This window comes from Jatropha curcas, chromosome 8 (assembly GCF_041381405.1).
Source record: "Jatropha curcas cultivar XTBG-Jc1 chromosome 8, XTBG_Jcur_1.0, whole genome shotgun sequence".
Lineage (NCBI taxonomy): Eukaryota > Viridiplantae > Streptophyta > Magnoliopsida > Malpighiales > Euphorbiaceae > Jatropha > Jatropha curcas.
In genome coordinates this window covers 18149908-18160488 of record NC_143158.1, presented here as the reverse complement: position 1 = coordinate 18160488, position 10581 = coordinate 18149908, and the positions used below count along the sequence as shown (strand labels likewise).

General features: G+C 38.5%; 1 non-coding gene across 1 annotated transcript; it reads right to left on the bottom strand.

Moving 5' to 3' along the window:
• Positions 1–1864: 1864 nt before the first annotated feature.
• Positions 1865–1970, bottom strand: LOC149494278 (small nucleolar RNA R71). The gene has a single exon (XR_016322368.1). It is a non-coding gene; the product is annotated as a small nucleolar RNA R71 (small nucleolar RNA).
• Between the last annotated feature and the right edge of the window lie 8611 nt (positions 1971–10581).

Here is a 10581-nt window from a genome sequence, read left to right as displayed (position 1 = left end):
CGTGCTATCATCAGGCGAAACCAGCGTGAATTCAATCGCAAATCAAACTCTTCTCACATAGACCGACTTCAGGGAGTTTCCTAAACATACTAATCAAGACCTGGACCTATTCTAGGAGGAAAAAGAGTCCTAATCAAGAAGAAATCAAGAACCTAAACAGTCATGATCTCCTATAAAGGATTTTGCACTAAATAAGGATTCTATTTCCTAAAAGGACTGGCCTTCAGGACCTCTATATAAAGAAAGGAACTTCTCATAGCAAGGAGCTCGTTCTGGATCTTGTTTACATTCGACATCTCTCTCGTTTTGCTTTGTACACTTTACTTCTTCTCAAAGATTTCAAGCTTCAAATAATTGTGCTAAGATCAAGGAAGCCTTCAACATAGTTGTGATACAGTTTTTATTCTAAACTCTTCATCTTGTTTCTTTCTTTATTATTGTCTTTAATTATGATGAATGATTCAAGTGTGATTGAGTTTAATTTAATTACTATGTCTAGCTAAACTTTTATACTAGGGATTTGATGTAATTTAATTCGATTCCAGCTTATAATATTAGATTTATTTTTCTTTGTTCTTGTTATAATTTATTATTGTGCTTAAGGCTTCCAGGCAGAATAATTCCCCTGGATTGATTTATTTCAATAATTACATTCGGGAGAAGGGTTATTGATATGAACAAGGTAATAAATTACTTGAGAATAATAACTTGATGTGGAAACTATATGGTTTGACTCAAGGGGGGTTTTCATAAGTTAATACAGTATTAAGTTGTGGATTCATAAAACAACCATAAAACCTAATGATCTGATTCATGTTTAATTTCTCTATTAAGGTAGGTGATTAATTTGGATTAGAATCGCTAACAATAAATCGGGAGAGCTTGTTAGTGACTTTAGGGTTGTTTTCTCCTATTTGAACAATTAAACTTGATTAATGAACTAATAAGAATAAGCTGGATAGAATTAAATGAAATCAAATTCCCTAGTAGCTTAATCTCCTGATTTCTTTTCACAATAATTTTGTTTGATCTCTTTTACTTTGAATTTTATTTACTTTATAGCAAATTCCCTTTATCATCGTTTAAATAATAATAGGTTAACACAATTTTGGTAATTGATAACCAATCCCTGTGGATACGATACTTTCTTACTCTATACTACTTGTTGCGATTTCGTACACTTGCGAAAAACGCATGTCAAGTTTTTGGCGCCGTTGCCGGGGATTGGCGTATCAATATCAATACGAATTACCCTGTTATTAATTTAGACACTCTTTCGTTTTTATTTTATTTTCTTTTAAGTACTATTCCAGGTTGTTTTATGCAAAGGAAATCAAGGAGGACTGAACCTCTAATCTTTGATCCGGAAATTGAACGAACTCTTCGAAGGCTCAACGCTGCAAGAAAAACACAAGAAGTAAAAATCGAACAACAGGCAGACATGGCTGACGATATCGAAAACGAGAACATAGTTGGACCACCACTTCAACATCCGGTCCGTACCTTAAGGGATTATACAACACCTAATCTGAATGGGACAACCTCAAGTATTACAAGACCTAGGGTAGAAGCTAATAACTTTGAGATTAAACCTGCAATTATCCAAATGCTCTCTACCTCAATTCAATATGGAGGGCTGCCTAGTGAAGATCCTAATGCTCACATCACCAATTTTTTGGAAATTTGTGACACATTCAAACAAAACGGTGTTTCTGAAGATGCAATCAAGCTGAGACTTTTCCCTTTTACTCTTAGGGATAAAGCAAGATCCTGGTTACAATCATGTCCAGCTGGAAGTTTTACCACATGGGATGAATTAGCTCAAAAATTTCTAGCTAAATTCTTTCCATCCTCAAAAACCACCAAGTTGCGTAATGAGATAATGACATTTGCTCATCATGATCAAGAGAGCTTGTATGAAGCTTGGGAAAGATTCAAGGACTTGCTAAGAAAGTGCCCACATCACAGTTTGCCCAAGTGGTTACAGGTACAAACTTTCTATAATGCTCTATCTCCTAATATAAAAATCACTCTAGATGCAGCTGCAGGTGGATCCTTTGAAAAGAAAGGTATTGATGAAGCATATGAGTTGATAGAGGAGATGGCAAGCAACAGCCACTACCAAAACAATACCGAAAGAAGAAGAACTGCAGGAGTCTATGAAATAGACGCCATTACAGCACTTAATGCCAAGGTAGATAACATGGTAAGGAAATTGGACATGTTAACTACTAATCCTGTAAATTCTGTTATGCAAATTTGTGATAGGTGCAATGGACAACATGGAATTGGGGAATGCATCATGGACTCTTTAAATCCACAAACTTTAGAGTAAGTGAACTATGTGATGAATCAAGGAAGAAAGAATTACCCATATTCAAATTCATATGACAACAGGTTGAGGAATCATCCTAATCTATCCTATGGTAATCCTAACAATGCCTTGAATGCACCACCAGGTTTCCTCCCTCCAGAAAAGAAATCTCATGATGATCTCCTCACTGCCCTCTCCAAATCACACATGGAATTCATGAACGAAACCAGGGAGAACCATAAAATCCAGCAAGCTGCAATCAGGAATTTGGAGATTCAGCTAGGGCAGTTCGCAAACATGATGGCTTCTCGACCTCAAGGTACGTTACCTAGCAATACTGAAAAGAATCCAAAAGAACAAGTGCAGGCTATCACCTTGAGGAGTGGCAAACAATTAGATGAACCACTGAGGAAAGAAAAGGAGGAAAAAGAACAACCAAAGGTGCCTATCATTGACTTAGAGGAAAAAGAAAAGGTAAAACCTTATGTTCCCCCTGTCCCCTTTCCACAAAGATTAAAGAAAGCACAAGATGACAAGAGCTTCCTCAAGTTTCTGGATGTGTTTAAGAAGCTTCAAATTAATATTCCTTTTGCTGAAGCTCTTGCTCAAATGCCAAGCTATGCTAAATTCCTAAAAGATATCCTGAGCAAGAAACGAAAAATTGATGATCAAGGAACGGTAATGTTAACCGAGGAGTGCAGTGCAATTATCCAAAACAAACTGCCTCCAAAGTTAAAAGATCCAGGAAGTTTTTCTATCCCTTGTAACATTGGTAATCTTGACTTTGAAAAGGCTTTGGCAGATTTAGGTGCTAGTATTAATCTTATGTCCTATGAAGTTTTTAAGATGCTAGGTATGGGAGAGCTCAAACCAACAAGGATGTCTTTGCAATTAGCAGATCGTTCAATTAAATATCCTAGAGGGATTGTAGAAGACGTGCTTGTAAAGGTAGGTACATTCATCTTTCCTGTTGATTTTGTTATTCTTGATATTGATGAAGACAGGGAAGGATCTCTAATCCTTGGAAGACCCTTTCTTGCAACTGCAAGAGCATTAATTGATGTTTATGAGGGTAAGTTGACTCTAAGAGTTGGACAGGAAGAGATTGTGTTTGATGTACTTAAATCTTGTAAACTTCCTATGGATCATGGAGACTGTTTCAGAATTGATGTTGTTGATGAATGTGTGGAAAACACTTTGCATGTCGAAAATAACATTAATGAACCGAGCACCTTGAATGAAAAAGAAAAGGAACTTCCTAAGCATGAACTGAAACAACTTCCACCTCATTTAAAACATGCATTCTTAGGTGAAGACCACTCTTTTCCTGTTATTATTTCTTCTCACTTAACGCTTGATCAAGAGGAAAGGTTGTTGCAGGTTTTACAAAGGCACAAGAAAGCATTAGGATGGTCTATTTCAGATTTACAAGGAATAAGCCCAAGTGTGTGTATGCATAAAATTTTGATGGAAGAAGACTACAAACCTTCAATCGAGCACCAAAGGCGACTGAACCCAAACATGAAGGAGGTAGTCAAGGCTGAAATTATTAAACTCTTAGATGCCGGCATCATTTATCCAATTTCAGACAGTAATTGGGTGAGTCCTGTCCAAGTTGTTTCAAAGAAGGGAGGTATGACTGTTATTTCTAATGAAAATAATGAATTAATCCCCACAAGAACAGTCACAGGTTGGCGTGTGTGTATTGATTATAGAAAATTAAATAAGGCAACACGCAAAGATCACTTTCCCCTCCCCTTTATTGATCAAATGCTTGAAAGACTTGCAGGATATCCTTTTTATTGTTTCTTAGATGGCTATTCAGGGTACTTCCAAATACCCATAGCCCCTGAAGATCAAGAGAAAACTACTTTCACTTGCCCTTATGGCACTTTTGCCTATAGGAGAATGCCTTTTGGGCTATGCAATGCCCCTGCAACCTTTCAAAGGTGCATGATGTCCATCTTTTCTGATATGGTGGAAAAATTTATTGAAATATTCATGGATGATTTTTCTGTGTTTGGTTCTTCCTTCGATGCATGCCTTCATAATTTATCTTTAGTAATGCAACGATGTGAAGATACTAACCTTGTGTTAAATTGGGAAAAATGTCATTTCATGGTTAGTGAAGGTATTGTCTTAGGGCATAAAATCTCTAAAAAGGGGATTGAAGTAGACAAGGCAAAGATTGAGGTAATTGAAAAACTACCTCCCCCTAACACAGTGAAGGGCATAAGAAGTTTTCTTGGGCATGCAGGGTTCTACAGGAGGTTCATAAAAGACTTCTCAAAAATCACTAAACCTCTTTGCAATCTACTAGTTAAAGATGTTCCTTTTGATTTTGACAAAGAGTGTTTAGATGCTTTCAACAGGTTGAAGAAGGAGTTAATCTCAGCTCCTATCATTACGACACCAGATTGGACTTTACCCTTTGAACTCATGTGTGATGCTAGTGATCATGCTGTAGGAGCTGTTCTTGGACAAAGAAAAGACAAGAAGTTGCATGTTATTTATTATGCAAGTCGCACATTGAATGATGCGCAATTAAATTATGCAACTACAGAAAAGGAACTGCTAGCTATTGTTTTTGCTTTTGACAAATTCAGGGCATATCTAATTGGAGCTAAAACAATAGTCTACACAGATCACTCAGCCATCAAATACTTGCTGGAAAAGAAGGATGCAAAGCCAAGACTCATTCGTTGGGTACTTCTATTGCAAGAGTTTGACCTAGAAATTCGCGACAAAAAGGGGACCGAGAACCTCGTTGCTGACCATCTTTCCAGGCTGGAATTGGGGGAAGAAGATACAAGCGAGCTACAAATCAATGAAAGCTTTCCTCATGAACAACTTCTTCTAGTGGCAAACGCCCAAACCCCCTGGTACGCTGACATTGTTAATTATCTTGTTTGCAAAATTCCTCCTCCCCAATTTTCTTACCAACAAAGGAAAAAGTTTTTTCATGATATCAAATTTTACTATTGGGAGGAGCCATTTTTGTTCAAGTATTGTAGTGATCAGCTCTTCAGGAGATGTATACCGGAAACTGAAATAGAAAGTGTCCTTAAATTCTGCCATTCAATGGAATGTGGAGGTCACTTTGGAGCAAGCAAGACAGCTGCGCGTATACTAGAAAGTGGTTTGTATTGGCCTAATCCTATTTTAAAGATGCTTATAATTATGTTCGTCTTTGTGATCGTTGTCAAAGGTTAGGTAACATTTCGAAGAGACATGAAATGCCCCTGAACAGCATCCTTGAAGTCGAAATCTTCGATGTATGGGGTCTGGACTTTATGGGACCTTTTCCACCATCTTATTCAAATCAACACATTCTAGTGGCGGTGGATTATGTGTCAAAATGGGCAGAAGCTGCTGCTCTTCCAAATAACGATGCCAAAAGTGTAATGAGCTTCATCAAGAAAAACATTTTTACAAGGCATGGTACTCCTAGGGCAATAATCACGGACGGAGGTAAGCATTTTTGCAATAAATATTTAGATTCCCTTCTTGCAAAATATGGTGTCACTCATCGTGTAGGTACTCCATATCATCCTCAAACAAGTGGACAAGTAGAGGTCACTAACAGAGAAATCAAAAAGATCCTCGAAACCACTGTTGGACAATCACGAAAGGATTGGTCCAAAAAGCTCGACGATGCTCTATGGGCCTACAGAACTGCATTCAAAACACCTATAGGTATGTCTCCATATCGCATGGTGTATGGTAAGGCTTGTCATCTTCCTGTAGAGTTAGAACATAAGGCGTTTTGGGCCATTCAATTTCTTAACTTCAATACAAAGGAAGTTGGCCAGAAATGATTGCTGCAGCTAAATATGATGGATGAAATGAGCCTCCATGCTTATGAAAGTGCCAAAATTTACAAAGATCGCACTAAACAATGGCACGATAAGCGCATTATCATGAGGGATCTAAAGGTGGGCCAGCAGGTGTTGCTTTATAACTCTAGACTTCGGTTATTTCCCGGTAAGTTGCGCTCTAGGTGGTCTGGACCATTCACCATCAAGGAAATCTTTCCTCATGGTGCGATTGAAATAGTGGATGGTAAGTCAAATCGAAGTTTCAAGGTAAATGCTCAACGTTTGAGAAGCTATCATAGTGAAAACTTTGAACCCATCAAATCAGCAATTGGTCTTGCCTAGCCGAAACTAAGATAAGTGCGTAGAACTTAACGACGTTAAACAAAAGTGCTCATGGGAGACAACCCATCTATTTTTCTTATTAAAATTTTTTATTATTTATTTATTTTTATTTTTATTTTAATTTTCAAAATTCCCAAATTTTCTCCATAAGTGTTCTTTTGTTTTAGTTGGAGTGTTTTGTAGGAAAAAGTGGAAATCCAGAACCAAGCACGCCCGGCCGTGCTATTTAGCACGCCCGTGCCGTGGGGTCAGGTTCCAGCACGCCCGTGCGTTGTTCAAGGGAGATCACACTTGAAGGACAGAGAAGAGCGCGAACCTCACATGCACGAGCGCGACCAACACTCGCGATCGCGAAACGACAGTGCGCGAGCGCGAAAGGCGCAAACGAGAGACAGAGAGTTAGTTAGCATAACTCGCGAGCGCGAAACTACAACTCGCGAGCGCGAGGAGCGCAACTAGAGATCCAGAAGCAAGCACGCCCAAGCCGTGCTATTTAGCACTCCCGTGCCAGGTACGTCTCGTTTGTTGTTGTGCAGGTCAGAGGGGAGCACGCCCAGGCCGTGCTCATCAACACGACCGTGCCACGATCAGATCAACTTAGTTATTGGCGCCCCTATTCAAAGAGCACGCCCCCAAACCCTTTTTTTCCCCACCTCGCACACCCTAACCGTCAACTTTTCTCTCAAATTCGCTCTCTTCTTCTCCCTTTCTCTCAAATCAAACACTCTCCACTCAAAATTTTTACATAATCAACTCCAACAATGCCTCCTAAATACAAACGTAGCAGACCCGCATCATCCGTTGCTGCTCGGAAGCGTTCAGCTACGAAATCCTCCAAGGCCCCTCAACCTCCTTCACCTCCTGCACTTCCATTCGAGTTCGCCTCATCCGATCAACAAGAAAGGTACACAAAATTATCTCTTCGACCCATTTTACCGAATAGATTTATCGATGAGGCTGCCCTAGCGCAAGTGGGTCTTAGGGATATTGTGTTAGACCCTCTTAGGAGAATAGGATGGGGGGAATTTATTGATATGAAGGACTTAGTCTATGCCCCTCTAACTCTAGAATTTCTGAGTTCCTATCGCGCTTTTATTCCGTTATTGCCTAATTCACCACCGAGCAGGGTTAACTTTAGGCTTCTTAGTCAGGATTTTGAAATGTCTGTGAATGAGATTAGCCAAATTTTCGGTTTCCCCACAGAAAATAGTCAAAACCAAATATCTAGTGATTTTCGTGCACGCAATACTTGGCGAGATTTTACAGGTGAAGTAAATTACAATCCTAGATATTCGAAGGCATCCAAATTGAAAAAACCTTCCTTGCGGTACATTCATAATTTTTTGTCGAATACTATATTTGGAAGGAGTGAAAGTGATGGAGTGTTAGGTTTGAACGAATTATATTTTCTATGGGCGATTGAAAATGGGGTTTTATTAAATGTTGGGTATTGGCTCTGCTAGAGATTTGCGAAGGTGGCTAGAGCTGACAAAGGAGCTATAATGATGGGGTGTTTTGTGACCCGAATTGCTAGATATCTACAGATTTGGAACCCGGCTAGGCCCAATTATGATAGTGTAGGAGGGGGGTGTGGTACCAGATTGGATGTTGATGTTATGATACATATGAAGTTGATTGAGAAAGTAGGAGATGCATATCGGGTAGTTGGTGCTCCAGAGGATGACTCTAATAATGAAGGAGCAGAGGCCGCAGCCGGTGCTGACATGGAGGAGGACAATCCTCCACCTTTTACCTCTTCTTTTGGTGCAGGTACATCCGGTGCTGGTCCATCGTTCCAAGGCCAATCCAACATGACAAATGATGAAGTCCTTGCAAGAATGATGTCTCGGATGGATCTCTTTGACACGCGCCTTAACGGGATGGAAACAATGATTGCAGATCGCTTCCAGTCCATTGATTCTCGGATGGATACCATGAAAGGCCAACTCCAGACCATCCTCCAGCTTCTACAACCACCCCCACCGTCGGAGAATTGACGGATTTCCCACTTTTGTTTTGTTTTTGGTTTTGTTGATTTTTGTTCTACTACATTGTCTCGGTTACTTTCATTTTAAGTTTTGCTTGATATTTGAATCTTTATAACTTCTTGGTAGTGTTTGTTCTTATTATGTAGTTGTTTCCTTTTAGCTAAGACACATTCCACAGCAATTCTATTGTATTGTTCAATACAATGTTGGTAAGGTTTCTTTCACTCTCTTATTACTTTGCTTCTAGTAATGCAATAAGTTTGGGGAAATTATACACATTGGGGACAATGTGATCGATTGAATTGGGGGAAGGAAATTTTGGCTAAAAATTTGTGTTTTTGTTTAACATGTTTGGAATGATTACAAGTAAGCTTGAAAGCTCTCATGTCTAGTAATGAGTGTTAAATATAGTTGATTCTAAATTCTAGCATACTTAAGTTTTGAGTTTGAATTTTTGACTCAATCATGTTCATTGATCTAAACTATTTGTTTCTAGATTTTTAAACACTAATTTTTATGAGAATTATGATGTATAGGTGTGCTTTATTCTAAAGTATTCTAAACCTCGGCATTCCTAGAACAAAAATTAGAACCCCTTTCGAGGCGAAAAATTTAAATGTTTACATTTTAAAAGAGATGATTTAGGCAATTTTTGTTGACCCTTATATGCAGCCTAAGACCACATAAATAAAAATATATGACCTTTGAAACCAACTTTGAAGCCTTAAACCGTAAAATTTTCTTCTTCACCCTCAATAAACCGAGCCATTAAAGCCAAATTCAAATCTCCTACCCTAAGTACAAAGGATTGTATGATTAAAAGATTCGATTTTTAGAATATAGCAACAAAAGAAGGAGAAGTCATCAATTACTACTAGCAAATAAAGAAAAGAAGAAAGAATCAAGAAAGAGGCACATGAAAAGCAATCAAAAACATTCAAGAAAAATAGAAAAAGCCAAGATCAAAAAGTGCAAAACATTAAGGAAAGACCTTGCCCAAGATGCCTCTAGCTAGTAAGAAAGTTTCAAAACAGACACTCCTTAGAACTAGAAAAGTGCAATTAAAATAGAATCTTGAATGTTATACATTCTTTTGTACTCTTTGTCTACCTTTTATCCCTTTCTTTGATTAAGCTAAGTTTTACACCAAGAAAGCCCCATTACAACCCGAAATAAAGACCTTTTGATTTTTTAAATCGTATGCATTTAAATCGTGGAGAAAGAATAACTAATTTTGCATATGGGAATGCCACTGTTGCACTATCAATTGTCTTAATTTTGAAAGGTTGAAGATTCTTTAGATAATTCATGTCCTATTTATCATAAATTGAATAAATATTAGTGTTGACAATCTCTTTAAACTTGTATTTTACTCAATGAATGTGTTTTATTCAAAGTCAAGCTTAAGTATGAATAGCATGGAGAACGACTGCGTTTATTCACTTGTTTACTAATCATGATATCTTGAAAGATTATTGAAACCATCTCCAACCATGTTAAACTAGTGACGTCAAATTATTTTTTCCTTTTGGTTTTGTTGCTTGAGGACAAGCAATGGTTTAAGTTTGGGGAATTTTGATAAGTATAAATTTTATAGTGTTTTTAATATAGTATTTGTTAGAATTTTAGTAAGTTTTTATTACTTTAATTTGGTTTTAATCACTCTTAGCATAATTATGATCAAAAGCTTCCTTGGTCTTTAATCCGCTTGATCTAAGAGAAAATTGTAGGATTTCAGTGCAGAAAAGAACTCTAGAATGCAAGGCACTCAGCTCTAGCACGCCCAGCCCGTGCTAAGTGACACGCCCAAGTCGCGTTATGAAGCAAGTCTCAACTGCGAAAAAAATGGCCAAGTCGCGAGCGCGACTTTCAAAGACGCGAGCGCGACAATCAGAAAAGAGAGTCAGAAGATTTGCAAGAAAGCTCGCGAGCGCACCTTCCATATGCACGGACGCGAGCTGAAGTCGCGAGCGCGACTTTCAAATGCGCGGGCGCGACAAGCAGATCTGAGTTTCAGAAGCAATTGGACCAGAATACGCGAGCGTGACATTCATATATGCGGGCGCGAGCTGAAGTCGCGAGCGCGATATTGGTATGCGCGGGCGCGAGACAGCACCTT